Source organism: Anastrepha ludens, chromosome 2 (genome assembly GCF_028408465.1).
Source record: "Anastrepha ludens isolate Willacy chromosome 2, idAnaLude1.1, whole genome shotgun sequence".
In the NCBI taxonomy this organism is placed as follows: Eukaryota; Metazoa; Arthropoda; class Insecta; order Diptera; family Tephritidae; genus Anastrepha; species Anastrepha ludens.
The window spans coordinates 1,655,606-1,670,542 of record NC_071498.1 but is presented as its reverse complement, the minus strand read 5'-3'; the positions used below and the strand labels follow the sequence as shown (position 1 = coordinate 1,670,542).

General features: G+C 35.2%; 1 protein-coding gene across 2 annotated transcripts in view; it reads left to right on the top strand.

Annotated features, from left to right (window-relative positions):
* LOC128861560 (glucose dehydrogenase [FAD, quinone]) overlaps positions 1 to 14,937 on the top strand; it is a 102,988-nt gene that overhangs the window by 23,670 nt on the left and 64,381 nt on the right. Inside the window, exon 1 of one of the 2 annotated variants that reach the window (XM_054099795.1) lies at positions 2,436 to 2,627. The exons of the other annotated variant lie outside the window; for it this stretch is intronic. The gene's annotated coding sequence lies outside the window, so the exon portion shown is untranslated. Of the gene's footprint in view, positions 1 to 2,435; positions 2,628 to 14,937 lie in introns of those variants that run through there. 2 annotated transcript variants of the gene reach the window in all.

Genomic DNA, 14,937 nt, shown 5'->3' with positions numbered 1-14,937 from the left:
TTTTTAAAACAAGGCGGATTCATAGATTTGCCGATCGTTAATGGTTTTATTTTGTGGCTGCCATCACCATTTGCAAACAAAAGAACACTGATTCGATCTTGTGAAACTTTGTTGCCTGGAGCACTCTTTTCATCTTTCGAAACGTAGGTTTTATTTGGCAAAAGTTTCCAAAAAAGCCCCGTTTCATCAGCATTATATATATATTAGTGATGTTACATATCCTTTTTTAGCGATTTTCGCCGTCAATTGTTCCTTAAATGGCTCAATGACTTCTGGATCACAAGATAATGATTCACCAGTCACAGTCAAATAGCGAAGTCCGAAGCGTTTCTTAAATCGCGAAAACCATCCATCACTTGCATTGAATTGTTCTCCATCCTTTTTTATTTCATCAAATATTTTTAATGCTTTGCTTTTCAATATCAAGCTAGAAACAGGAGCATTTCGTCGCCGCTGATTCATGAAAAAGTGGTACAAACGCTTCTCGAGCTCTGGATGATTGCCAAACCGCAAAGTTTTCCGTTTATTTCCAAGTGAAAATGAATTGTATGCATTTTCTTTTAATGAACGGGATTGTTTTTTTATTCGGCAAATCGTTGCGCAATCAACTTTGTATTCGAATGCAAGATCTCTTTGTTTAACGCCTTTTTCAATTTTTTGGAGAATCTCATCTCTTTCTTTCAATGTGAGAAAATGTAGATTCTTTTTCACTTTTCCCATGATTTTATTTGATGAAAGCAAAAAAAAATGATTCAAACTCCGAACGATTGTTTTACTCTCAAGAACCAGCTTGAAACTAACGCGTGTTGAATGTCACAAACGATTCGATGCCATATTTTATGATATCAGCGCTACAATTTTACAGTTATTTGTAAAAATCAAAAATCACAAAGCGTGAGAACAGTGTTTTTGGTCGCAATAATTCCGAGAACCATAACTGTGCATAGCTATAAAGCTGTGTCTTCGCGCGTGATGAACGCAAATACATTGCGGTATTAAGTAAAAAATTTCTTCGAACAAGAATTCTTTTGCGCCCGAAAATTGCAATATTTTATTGCTCTTTTCGAGTTTTCTATGGACTCAAAAAATAATTGTACTTTCCGCGAAATTGCAGTTATCGGTATTGCACTTATCGGGCTTCTACTGTATATTTATTTAATTCGTAAATATCTTTATTTTATACGCAGATATTTAAAAGATAAAATGCAAATGATCTATAAATCCAAAAAAAGAAAAGCGGCACTGGAGAAGGGTATTGATGAGAAAAAGAGGTACAATGCTCAATTGATTAAAATGCTGGAAGAAAACATGAGAAAACGAAGAAAGAGCAGAACGAAAAGCCCAGATAAAAAGTTAGGAAGTCGAGAAAGTTAAGAGACTGAGAATTATTTACTACACTGCCTTATAATTTTAATTAAGAGAATGGTTTTCCGTAATTTTTTACTTTATCAGTCATAAATTTTAGCGATGTATTTGTATTTCATGGCATATAGAATCTCTCAATTTATTCCCTCTGAAAACTTCGCCATGAATGAACTTAGAACCCAGGTGTGTCTGCAGGCATCTCAGAAAAAAACTCCAAATCGCCTTATTTTGCATTATTGCGTAAAACACAGCGAGCCCTTACAAAATGGCAAATGTTTTCCACCTCTCGTAGCTTGCAGTAATACTGCTGCCTAAAATGTTGCTTCAAAATGCAGAAACTACGTTCTATGGCTATTCGACCAGTCATTTTGCTCGCTCACTTTCCCCTACTCTGCAAGTTCTTAGGTTGTATGAACACCAAACGGTAATAATTTATAACATTTGATACAAACTATTTGCTTCATGAACAGACCTAATAATACAAAGTTTTTCCGTGTTGTGTGACTTGTGGCGCCATTCTGTTATAATCAAAGATCGCCTATGTCTCTTCCTTCGAGCTCAGGCCACAAAAAATCTCCAATCAGTTGTCTATAGCGCTGCTCATAGACAGTAAGAGCTCTTTCATTTTGGTCTTTCTCATTTTCATCTTCCAAGAAAAACGTGCCAATTATTACTACTTATTATTTACGCTACTTACAACTACTCGTTACTTTTGGAATACCCTTTAGCATTTAAAATGCGATTATGTGCATTTATATAAACTCACAAACATCGTGAGACAACAACGTGACATTGCATCGGCGTGTCATTTATCATTTTAAACAATTAAACAAAATGGAATAGATAAAAATGGTAATTGAAGTAGATAAAGAATAAAAATTAAAATTCAAATAACTAAAAATAAAGGTTCTTACAAAATATCAGCTGGGAAGTGACTAGTCTGAAACTATTACTATCAGACAATTAAACTGTATATGTATGCGCGCACTTTGTGAAAACCAACGAAAAGCTCAAAATGCTATAAAAATGTGTAAACCTCTACGCAGAACTCGGCATTCTTCAATCTACTTTGTGTGTTGCATTATGAATTCCTTGGTCAAAAAATATTATTGTTAGCTGGTCGAAAAAGTTCAGTAACAAATCTGGTCGAAGTTAAAAATTTGTTTTCATCAATGTAGACCTCCATCTACCGATTTCTACACCATTAGAACAATTTTGCAGAGGTTGAAGCAAGGCAACACAAGTGATAAACCATCTCAGAGGTAAGGTCGATATATTGAACATATCTAAAAATATTAGTTACCTCTGGTTCATAAACGATGTGTGGTGTAGCCACATCGATCAAATTGCTACTGTATATCTCACTACTTATTAACAGAAAAGATCAGAACAATTCTTCATATTTTTATTTTGTGAGTTCAAGGTTGGTTTAACAATAAAATCAAAAATGAAATGATTGCTGTTATTTACTTGTCCATATTTCGACCTCAAATTATATGACACTATTTATTCCTTGGAACATCTTAAAAGTATGCAAAGTATACAAGACGGAATTGGAGACTCTTCTACGTATTGGGAAGTTTGTTTTAGTAAGAACCAATTGAATGTTTTTGACATTTTTATACTCCCCTCCAAAAAACAAAAACAAAATATATGAAGCTATCTTCGTCTTCTTGGGGATGGTAGTTTTATGGTAAGGGTACCCAGTGGGAAACGCACTGGAAACCCGCTCTCAGCCGCATCTAACCTATTTCAGACGCTACTGGAGGGATTGCTTTTAGCAATCGTCCTTACCGGCTTGAAATGCCTTAACAGTACCGAAGCTGCACCCGGCAATGCTCTCAGCATTATTACTTACTAAGCCCCTCATCACGGCAAGATAGTAATCCCTCAAATAAACCTGTCGCACAGAATCAATTCTGTGAATAAACTTACATGCCAAAAAGTCTACCGAGAAATTTCTATCATGGAAGCCTTATCGGAAATTGAACGGAAGCGGCAGAAAGTCCGCAAAGTCATAACTCATTAGAAAGTTGTTAGTTTTCTTGCGTAGCTATTTATGTGCAATGCATCAGCCCAGAGCGGTGGAGCGCACAAAAGGTCCGAGCTAACTACTCTACTGTATAAGATTCTTGTGCGGTGACTAGGATGCATTTAAAGTTTGATAGCTGGTTTTGAATCAATAGTCCCAATCCCAATATTTACCTTTATAAGTTCTATTGCTTTCCTGTTACTTATTAAGACTTCCTCAGTTTCGTGCTGATCCTTGGCGGACCCGTTTGTCATTTCTAAACCTGAGTCTACGACTCGTGAAATACCTCCCAATTATTCTGGTATTACAGCAAGGCGATCCTATTTTCGCGAGGGTTTCTATTATGCGCTGCCAGCTAACTGTGTCAAAAGCATTTCTAACGTTCAGAGTTGCCACATCGCTGTATTCTTTTTCCCCAGCATGCCATCTCTTACTCTCCATGACCTCTGTTGCATGTTACCACGCACTTAGGAGCATTCACTGCTCAGCAGGATTTCCTGCAGCCAAATTGGTATTGGCCCGTACTGGTATCTTCAGCTATTTGAACGAGAGCATCCGCAGGAAACGTCTGAAATCGCGAAATAGCAAACCATGAATTCTGCACGGCGGTAACGCGCATTCATATGCGTCGAGCAGTTTGCATGAATTCAAAGTACAAACAAAAAACCCAATTAAGTTCATATTATCGACCGCATTCGACATATCTGGCCTTGTTATACTCTTTAGATTTCCTATAACTTAATTTACCGCTCAGAAACAGTCTACTGAAGTTACAAAATAAAATTCGCTGGCCGCGTTCTAAACTATGGCGACAAGCGCAGAAGGAAATATAATTTAAGGTATGGCAAAAAAGGTGAACAAATATGCATAGCATCCGGATAGGGAATTGAACAAAACAAATTTGGATGAATAAGCGATTCACTAATGCCTGTCAACGTTTCTGCGACACGCCTCTAACCAACGTCAAAGTAATTAGACAAAAGTCGTGCCTGAAAGTGCATCTTAAATGTTTTCCAATCATGTTTGGGTATTTACGTTTCGTGTGCCTCTTACATATGGACATTAATTGAAATATAAAACGATAAATCAAATTTAAACGTTCATCAGTTAGTGAAAAGTCCCGTGAATCAGTGAAGAATTAGTCGAGAAATTTATTCTATTACTGTTATATTAAATCGTCTTCATTTGTATGTATTTGTGTGGATATGTATGCACATACAGATTCTAAACTAAGTCAACTTTAATTTATTTCATTTTATAAAAGAGATGCCTATTTAGTCAATATTTAATTCGATACTATGACCCGAGCAACAGAAACAGAAGTCATCTAAAGCAAACACCTCTGACCCTTTCCATGTTTTCACTCAATCAAGGTGACACACCGTCCGTCCTAACTTTTAACTTAATTTTAAACTTCGTTATCAACGGCAGCCACCCTGTCGAGACTAGTTTCTCTAGGAGCGCGTTCAGATCTGTGGCTATGCTTGCTAGCAGACACCGCGTTAAACCTAAGTAACAAAACAAAGTTAGTTGGACCTAGAAGTCAATAGCGAAAAGTCCAAATTATTAATTTGATATTCTGGCCCCACGTATTTAAAAAAACCGAAACCTTCAAGTACTAGGAGTAAATTTAAGTAGTACAGCAGATCCACTTATCTGCATAAACGATAGACTGCAGGCTGTAAATAAAGAGTAATCAATTTAGAGGTATCAGATTTTAAACTAAAAAAAACAACGAAAATTCAAATTTAACTTCATTACTTTTGCGTAGAACTATTCAAGGCATTTAATTTTTAAAGATAATCCTTTTCAAATATTGGCCACATCTGCACCGTAATTCGACCATCCGTAAGCAGCAATTTTGAATGAACCGCCGGAGCACTTCAGTCGGTATCTCATGAGTAACATTAGTAATGTTGGATTCCAATAATGGATTCCTCAATCGACACTGGTTTATCCACAAAGCATTTAGACTTTACATACTCTTACAAACAAAAGCCCAAAGGTATGATATCATACTACTGAGAGCTAATTGCTCACCGGAATCCATTGTTTCACGGACTTATGGCAAGTAGCGCCGTCCGCCGTTTTGTTGAAACCAAATGTTGTGTAGATCATGGGCTTAAATTTCCGGTATCAAAAAGCGATACGTTTAGCGTTTTACCATTCACTGTTTCATTAGCGCCAGCCTCTGTTACAGCCGGCAGAAATACGGGCTGATGATTCCTACAGCTCATGGCCATTGAGCCGCACCAGACGGTTGTTTTCAACGGATGTAATGGCTGTTCTTGAATGGCTTCGGCTTGGTCTTCAGTCCAAATACGGAAATTTTGCTTATTGACATAGCGCGTTAAATCTTTTTCACAGAGCGTTGAACGCACGCAGAAGCCACGTAATGAACGGAATAGTAAAGCGTTGGCTCACCCCGAGCTGTAATTGAAATGCTATGATGCTTGAGATGACTATCCCCCGAAGCGCTGTGCTGGAATAGCACATCCGTTGTATGTGTTGCTATTATAATGATTTTTCTGTGAAAGAAGGTTCGGTTAGGTTATGGTGGGAGTCGATCTGAACGACCAACTCATTACGGCTCCGTTGTGATTCCACTGTGCAGCACGAAAATTGTTCTTCGTGAAACCATTTTCTGGATCTTATAATGCGCAGGCTTGGCCCAATCTCCACGCCGATTATATATATATATATATATTAAGAGAATTGAAAAAGTATCTAGGTAGACCTACTCAGATTTTAACTAAGGCTGGACAATTGCAAAGGAAGTGCTTAACTCTTTCTTCCTCTTTCTCATCTCGACAACTTCTACAATACTCATGGGAGAAAACTCCACTCTCAAGGAATGCCTGCCAAATAAATAATGAGCTTCGAGGCATCCTCCTTTTCAAAGGCTAAGTACTTCCTTTGTCTTTTTTTCTTTATTTGCGGCCAAAGTTGCCTAGCTGTTACGCATGTGTTTTCATCTCTCCACTGTCTATTGGTCTAAGAATCGCTCCCACGACAGGACTCTGTCACTCCAGCAGCAAACCCCGTACATGTATGGCGAATCTTTATGTTGCCACAACAACAACAACCATGGGGAGAAACTTCAGTAGGGTTGGTTTTCCACACTTACTTCAACCCAAGCATATATTCGACTAATACCACGGGATGCTTGACCAAATTAGAAAGCTGTAGACTGCAAGAGAATTGTTCTTGTCCATTCCCAGATGAAGATAACCGACAACGTTTCCCACTTGCGACGACTGCTGCTCACGGTACCGGTCCAGCGAAATAACTGCCATGGCCGGCAATCTCTTACGTTCCTGGCTGATATATCTTTTTTATAGAAAAATCAAATCAATCCACCCCGAAAAGAAACGAAAACCGCGACTATTGTTTCTATTTTATATTGGCTCTAAGAGCGGAGAATACAAATGCCACCTACCATAATACGTACAAGTAGAAAGGATTTCTGCTCAAAAGTAAAGTTAAATCATGTGTGCGTGCCACAAGAAAATGGTGTGAAAAAGTTCAAATAAGGGCCATTGAGCGTATTTTTAACAAAAGATAATTCATGCGATATTTCAAACCACCCACAGATCCATCGCTGTCAATTCACTGCTCAACCCGAAAGACTTATGAGAGCAAAATATAAATTTCACCGAGTCATCGCTAGGTAACCAAATATGTATGAGTATATTCAAAATGTTGCGGTCTATATAATTAAGATTTTCACCATTAAAATTGTCTATGTCTCGTCTGTTGGCAGCACTTGATTCATGGCAAGAGTTGTGTGAAATCGCACGACAGCCGCCAACGAACTGCTGCTGATTTTACCCTGTGAACTTTCAATTTCAATGCTCTATAATGCATAAATTTTGCTTAAATCGTTTAGTGCCACGTTGAGTGCAAGGTTCAAGTCCAATTATATTCAGGCTGGAAGGGGAAAATTAACCCAATTGCATGTGCGTACACTCACTCATCTCGAAAAAACGGCTGTCGCTGCACACAACCCGCTTCTCATACAACCACGTTGGCAGCAACAGCAGCAGCCTAAAGCTGGTAGCGACAATGTGATAATTGCAATAGTTTTCGCGTAATTTGCAATGCAAGTTGTTGGAGAGAAATTATGCGAAATTTGGTTTTGTTTTCCTTTATTGTGAAAATATGCCACTCAGACCAAAATATAATGGGGCACTCACATTGTAACAAGGGATGGGATAAGGAGTAGGGTGTCCTTTCATTACTGTATTTGTAGCGAATATTCTGGACAGTATTTTATGGAAGTGAAGGGAAATTTACGTAATATAATGTGGTATAGGCCTCTAGTGGCTGCTTGTGTTAAAAAAGGAAGCAGTTGCTACCAGTTGAAGATTATTATACTCATATCAATATTCGGGTTAGATACGAAAGTTTGTTACAGCATTACGTGCAGCAATCCACCTACATTCGGACCAGTTTTACAGTGGCAATTATGTAAGATGATGAATTTGGATTGCCAAATTTTTCCAAATTAAATGAATATCTCTATCGCTCTTCTCGCTAGGCCAAACAACCAAAAAAGGATATAAATGGCAATTAGTGTGAAATGTCACATTGGCAATAACGGAGTAGCTTTCATTAATGAGAAATTTAGGGACCTGTTTAGCGTTCTAACTCGTAGTGTATAAAAAATGTTTTTATAAAGTTTTATCCCCCTGGTTCTCAAAACAAAGCGACAGATTTATTCGCCCTTCATAGGCATCATACAAGGTGGCGCCAAATTAAGCACCCTATGGAAGTTTCACAATTTTCGCAAATGGCGTCGTACATCAATGGCATATCACAGTTTAAAAAATAGAAAAAAAGTTTCTTCAAAAATGAAGTGACAAATTTTTCCCAAAATTTTGAATTTTGAATGTACTTATAGGTATATCCGCCATGACAAAGCTTCTCATAACAAATTATTTTCGTTCGGAGTTAGCATAAAACTCTTTGTATATCTTCAACTTTAAATAGAGCTCAAAATTGGGAATTTTGTTTTTTAATTTTTTCAGTTTACTTTTTATCATACTCAAGCCTACAAATAAACCAAATTTATAAGAATTGGCAGCAATGTCTAAAAGACTTGGATCACTTGGCAGGGAATCGCTCAAATAACATATGATACCAATGCGAATGGGCAAGAAGTGGCATGTAGCACGCACGCTTTAAATAGTAAATAGTCAAAAGGGACGGGAAAGCAACTTTTTATATACATTTTCGTAAAAGTCCCATAAAATTAAATGTGGCTTTTGCAATTTATTTTATCTATATATATAAAAAGAAGTTACATTTCCTTGGTAATCTTATAACTCAAGAACGGGCTCACCTATCCAAACCAAATTTTTAGGCTTTGTTTGGACTATTCAGTAGATGGTTTGTGTTTTAAAATTTTAAGAATCGAATACCAGGGTCTCGAGAAATAGGCCAAAACGTGAACCCGGGTAACCCTAGGATGTGTTTGTACAATATAGGTAGCAAATGGAAGCTGTTGATGATTCTATAGTATAGAGTATTTTTGATGCCGCTCCGTGACTAGGGTCTCGAGATATCGCCCAAAATGTGGACCCCGATAACTTAAGGATGTGTTCGTACAATATGGGTAGCAAATGGGAGCTGTTGATGATTTCTATAGTATAGAGTATTTTTCATACCGTTCCGTGACTAGGGTCTCGAGATATAATCCAAAACGTGGACCCGGGTAACCCTAGGATGTGTTTGTACAATATGGGTAGCAAATGGAAGCTGCTGATGATTCTATAGTATAGAGTATTTTTAATGCCCCTGCGTAACTAGGGTCTCGAGATATAGACCAAAACGTGGACTTGGATAACCCTAGGATGTGTTTGAACCACATGAGTATCCATTTCGGCAAAAATGTAAAGCACTTATGGATTTAATTGTGAAATTATATGTATTTGGGGAGGTGCGTTGCCATATTCACTCCATCGAATGGCAGAAAAGGGGATTGCCGCACGCACATATACTAATTTGGCTGGTACATAAAATAACTCCGGATCAAATCGATAGCCTTATATCAGCTGAAATTCCTAACCACACTGCTGATCCTGGGTTATTTCAAGTTGTCGTTATATATTACATTTACTTGGTAATCTTATAACTCAAGAACCGCCGAACCGATTGACACAAAAATTTTAGAGTTCTTTTCTATCTTTGAGGAGGTGGTTTGTGTGAAGTTTGATTGAAATCGGTGCAGCCGTTCCTGAGTTATGATATTTTGTGTGAGTAATGGTTTCCTCTCATACGAAATGCCTGTATGGGAAAAACAATAACAAATACACAGCCGCTTATGAGCGTTTCTGTTGTACTGTTGTGGTTGTAAGTGTATTATGTTAATATTAATTTTGGGCGAAAATATAATAAAAACTGGAGCATTCAAGGAACTGGAAAAACATTTTTAACTTTATTTATTTTAGCATAATTTATTTAGCGTAAAAAATTGAAATGGAAATTAAAGAATCAAAGTTTGATTACAAGTTTTTATCGGCTCTTTCACCTTACCTGTATATAGGTGACCACCACAATCAAATTTTAAAAAAGTACAGAAAAGGATATTGTGACATCTTTAGAAAGTATGTTGAATGAAAAAAATCAACTAATTCAACTGTTTAAACATTTTACGAGTTCTATAAAGAAAACTTAATATGAAAAATTTCTTGCGATATAAAAAAAACATTTTATGTATGGTGGTGCGAAGCCCAGTGGGTGATGCTAGTTATAAATGAAAAAAAGAAATGAAAAAATATATATTTATATAAATTTATATAAATATATATTTTTTCATTTTGGCTTTGCATTGAACTTTTTTTATTCGACACCTTTCTCGATTTTGTCTTTTCAACAAATAAGCAACTGATCGTGAAATCGTGAGAAAATGCTGCAAGCCGATTGCAATTAAGTGTGGACGATGCTAAAATAAAAGCTGCTTGTATTTCCAAAATGCAACGACTTGTACATACATACATGTGCTTATATTGCATTTACAATTATTCTGTTTATTTTATTTTTTACTGCTTTTGGATCGACGAAAATGTGATGTGCTTATTTTGACCATTCTCATCTCAAAACAAAAAAAAATAAATTTGCTTAGAAAGGCTGCGAATTGGTTTTGCTATTTCATTTTTGCAGCTATGAGCATTCATTATTTTCAAAAAATGTATATAGCTACAATGAAAAATCAGAAATTTCGAAATAAAATAATAAATAAGGCCACCGGAGAGTGGTGCGATTGTTTGTGCCACGTCGCCTGTTAAGCAAAAGTCGAAAGTCCGATTTAAACTTCTGAATAGAAATGTGAGGAAAAATGATTATCAAATATTGATAATAGTGATCGGAAATTCAATTGTAATTTCTAATAAGAATCCAGCTTCAGTTTCGATGGTGGCATAGAAAGTCAGAAAAGCAGCTCGAATTTCTACGGTAGGTGGCCGCCGTAGCCGAATGAGTTTGTGCGTGCCTACAATTCGAAAGTGCATAGATTCGAATCTCCGAGCATAAAACTTCAAAAAGTAGAAACAATATTTTCTAATAGCGATGGCCAGAGTGTGTTTCTGCCATGAAAACGCCACTCTAAAAAAACCATCTGTCGTTCGGAGGCGGCGAAAAACTGGAAAACATCAAGACGCAAGCCACAAATACCTAAAAGACGGTAACACAATTAAAACAAAGGATGTACTAAATGAGTTTAGTAATAAACAAATTTGAGATTTCTAATATCCACCTTATTCAGCTCATAAAATTTAATCCCTTTTAAAATTTTAATTTCAAAGATTATAAAATGAAGTAATTTTGGACAACCTTTTATTTCATTTAACATTTTTTATAAACAAATTATTTATGTAAATTTTAGGTTGTCTCTTAATATGGTGCAATTTTTATACCCCCTTTTATTTAATGAAAAATTTTTATAAATAAATATTTTTTGTAAATTTTAGGTTATGCCTTCAAATGCAGTAATTTTTGGACCACCCTTTATTTGTTTATACTTTTCTTAGTACTGTAATATGATGAATTTGGATAGCCAAATTTTTCCAAATTAAATGAATATCTCTATCGCTCTTCTCGCTAGGCCAAACAACCAAAAAAGGATATAAATGGCAATTAGTGTGAAATGTCACATTGGCAATAACGGAGTAGCTTTCATTAATGAGAAATTTAGGGACCTGTTTAGCGTTCTAACTCGTAGTGTATAAAAAATGTTTTTATAAAGTTTTATCCCCCTGGTTCTCAAAACAAAGCGACAGATTTATTCGCCCTTCATAGGCATCATACAAGGTGGCGCCAAATTAAGCACCCTATGGAAGTTTCACAATTTTCGCAAATGGCGTCGTACATCAATGGCATATCACAGTTTAAAAAATAGAAAAAAAGTTTCTTCAAAAATGAAGTGACAAATTTTTCCCAAAATTTTGAATTTTGAATGTACTTATAGGTATATCCGCCATGACAAAGCTTCTCATAACAAATTATTTTCGTTCGGAGTTAGCATAAAACTCTTTGTATATTTTCAACTTTAAATAGAGCTCAAAATTGGGAATTTTGTTTTTTAATTTTTTCAGTTTACTTTTTATCATACTCAAGCCTACAAATAAACCAAATTTATAAGAATTGGCAGCAATGTCTAAAAGACTTGGATCACTTGGCAGGGAATTGCTCAAATAACATATGATACCAATGCGAATGGGCAAGAAGTGGCATGTAGCACGCACGCTTTAAATAGTAAATAGTCAAAAGGGACGGGAAAGCAACTTTTTATATACATTTTCGTAAAAGTCCCATAAAATTAAATGTGGCTTTTGCAATTTATTTTATTATAAATGAAAAAAAGAAATGAAAATATATATATTTTTTCATTTTGGCTTTGCATTGAACTTTTTTTATTCGACACCTTTCTCGTTTTTGTCTTTTCAACAAATAAGCAACTGATCGTGAAATCGTGAGAAAATGCTGCAAGCCGATTGCAATTAAGTGTGGACGATGCTAAAATAAAAGCTGCTTGTATTTCCAAAATGCAACGACTTGTACATACATACATGTGCTTATATTGCATTTACAATTATTCTGTTTATTTTATTTTTTACTGCTTTTGGATCGACGAAAATGTGATGTGCTTATTCTGACCATTCTCATCTCAAAACAAAAAAAAATAAATTTGCTTAGAAAGGCTGCGAATTGGTTTTGCTATTTCATTTTTGCAGCTATGAGCATTCATTATTTTCAAAAAATGTGGATAGCTACAATGAAAAATCAGAAATTTCGAAATAAAATAATAAATAAGGCCACCGGAGAGTGGTGCGATTGTTTGTGCCACGTCGCCTGTTAAGCAAAAGTCGAAAGTCCGATTTAAACTTCTGAATAGAAATGTGAGGAAAAATGATTATCAAATATTGATAATAGTGATCGGAAATTGAAGGGCAGTCAAAAATCTACAAATTCAATTATAATTTCTAATAAGAATCCAGCTTCAGTTTCGATGGTGGCATAGAAAGTCAGAAAAGCAGCTCGAATTTCTACGGTAGGTGGCCGCCGTAGCCGAATGAGTTTGTGCGTGCCTACAATTCGAAAGTGCATAGATTCGAATCTCCGAGCATAAAACTTCAAAAAGTAGAAACAATATTTTCTAATAGCGATGGCCAGAGTGTGTTTCTGCCATGAAAACGCCACTCTAAAAAAACCATCTGTCGTTCGGAGGCGGCGAAAAACTGGAAAACATCAAGACGCAAGCCACAAATACCTAAAAGACGGTAACACAATTAAAACAAAGGATGTACTAAATGAGTTTAGTAATAAACAAATTTGAGATTTCTAATATCCACCTTATTCAGCTCATAAAATTTAATCCCTTTTAAAATTTTAATTTCAAAGATTATAAAATGAAGTAATTTTGGACAACCTTTTATTTCATTTAACATTTTTTATAATATAAAAAAATTATTTATGTAAATTTTAGGTTGTCTCTTAATATGGTGCAATTTTTATACCCCCTTTTATTTAATGAAAAATTTTTATAAATAAATATTTTTTGTAAATTTTAGGTTATGCCTTCAAATGCAGTAATTTTTGGACCACCCTTTATTTGTTTATACTTTTCTTAGTACTGCATATAAAACTATATGTGCACTAATCTAACGCGCAATTCTTTAGTATTACTAAAAATCAAGCCATAAAAGTCAAATCCACTTTTATTATTATTTAATGTTTTTCTTTCTTTTTTGGTATTATTAAAGTTATTTTTATCTACCATCAGCAACATTTACATGCATGCATCAATATATTTTGCTGTTGCACGTTTTACATTTTTGTGGCACGTTCTCTCACATTCACTTGACATTTACAGGCACAGGCAAAGGCAAAAGCACAAACTCCAAAGAAAATAAAAACGAGTGGAAAAACAAATAAATGCAATAAGTTCACTTGCAAATGCTTCAAAATAAATGCGGCGAATGTCCAAAATAAAAAATGATAGTAAAATTTTTTTTTAAACCTAAAATCTCAAAGTGGTTTGCCTCGTTGCGCCGAGCAGGGGAATATTTTTAAAGGCAACTCATTAGCAGCTTCTTCAAATGGTACCATTTTTTATTTCAATTTTTTATATATATTTTTTATTTTTTTTAACTCTTGTGTGTTTAATTCTATTTTTTAATTTTTTTGTTATTATTTTTTTTATTTATATTTCTATTGTACTTGTAGTTTTGTTACACTTAATCGTCGATTGTAGTCGCTCGCATATATTTTAGCATCTTCTGAGAACACACAAAACTGGTTGGAAATGTTTGATTGTTGAACATTAAGAAGATACACTGCGTTAGTAAATTGTTGAACAATAAAGAGAATTGACGGTATACAACAAAAACTACTGCAAACCGACATCCAAAACGGCAAAAACATGTAAGACTCACTTGAATTTGGGTTAGTTGGAAATATAGGTGTCTGCTACATGGAAAATTGCAAGAGGGAGTGGTGCGCTCATTTAAATTTATTGGTTTTGTTTTTATGACTCCACTCCTTTAAGAAGTACTTCTTTTCTAAGTAACTTTTGTAAGCACTTCGCACATTAAAGAAATAAATTAATGTTGTATTTTTCTGTTTAGTCACAGCCTATGACAAATTCGCATCTCATGAGAATTTTACATAAAACGGTGCATTCAAAATATTAGCAGAATATACGAATATAATTTTCAAAAACTTAATCCGTCTTCTTGCCTTTTTAAACGCAATGATCTCCGGAACTTTCGTTGATTGAGAAATTTTTCAAGCAGATCCTATGCAACTTTTTATCGAGAAAATATTACTATACAGGATTACCGGCAAATTCCTTCTTGATATTTAAGGAAATTATTGCTCAAGTCATATCTAATTAATTAAATTACGTGGCTTGATATCTAAAACTTGATCGTTTCCGAGGTACTCGATTTTAAAAATTATTTAAAAAAAAATTTTTTTTTGTGTCAGATTTTATTCCATTTTTAGTTGAATCATTTGACAGTTAAAAATGGCTGCTTGCT